Raw genomic sequence first — 1,092 nt, forward strand, 5'->3', positions numbered from 1 at the left:
AAAAAAAAAAAGTATATAGGTTTCAATTGTACATTTTTATTATACATCACCTATATATTGCATTTGGTGTTCACCATCCAGAGTCAGCTCTTCTTCCATCGCTGTATATTTGACCCTCTTTCCCCTCTTCTTCCAGTCCCCTCCCCCTTAACCCTCTGGTAATCACTAAATTGTTGTCTGTGTCTATGAGTTTTTTGTTTTTTGTTTTGTCTTGTTACTTTGTTGTTTTCAGTTTATTTCTTACATACGAGTGAAGTCATATGGTTCTTAACTTTTTCTGTCTGACTTATTTTGCTTAGCGTGATAATCTCAAGATCCATCCTTGTTGTCGTAATGGCAATATTTCATCTTTACTAATGGCCTAGTAATCCATTGTGTACATATGCACCACATCTTTTTTATCCAATCATCTATTGAAGGCCACTTTGGTTGTTTCCATGTCTTGGCCACTGTGAGTAAACTGAAATAAACATTGGAGTATATGTATCTTTATGGATAAATGATTTTAGATTTTTTTGGTAGATACCCAGAAGAGAGATTGCTGGGTCATATGGTAATTCTATGAGGTCTGACAGTTAAGATCACAAACTCATCCTAGAAAAAGTGCTACATACCTCATTGCTAAATATCACTACAGTCACCTTTGAATTACACTCCTTGGGAAGCTATGCACCGACATCATCATGTAGCCCACCCTTCAAAGCAATTTTGTAACTCTTTTTCTGGAATGGCCATCAGAGCTGTCATCGTATTACCCTTGATGTCCTGAATGTCATTAAAATGTCTTCCTTTCAATAGTCCTTATCTTCAGGTAAAGAAAGAAGTCATTGGGAGCCAGATCAGCTGAGTAGGGAGGGTGTTCCAATACAGTTATTTGTTTACTGGCTAAAAACTCCCTCACAGACAGTGCCGTGTGAGCTGGTGCATTGTTGTGATGTAAGTGTCATGAATTGTTGGCAAAAACTTCAGGTCATCTAACTTTTTCCTGCATCCTTTACAGCACTTCCAAATAGTAAACTTGGTGAACTGTTTGTCCAGTTGGTACAAATTCATAATGAATAATCCCTCTGATATCAAAAAAGGTTAGCAACA

This window comes from Hipposideros armiger, unplaced genomic scaffold (assembly GCF_001890085.2).
Source record: "Hipposideros armiger isolate ML-2016 unplaced genomic scaffold, ASM189008v1 scaffold_607, whole genome shotgun sequence".
NCBI lineage: Eukaryota > Metazoa > Chordata > Mammalia > Chiroptera > Hipposideridae > Hipposideros > Hipposideros armiger.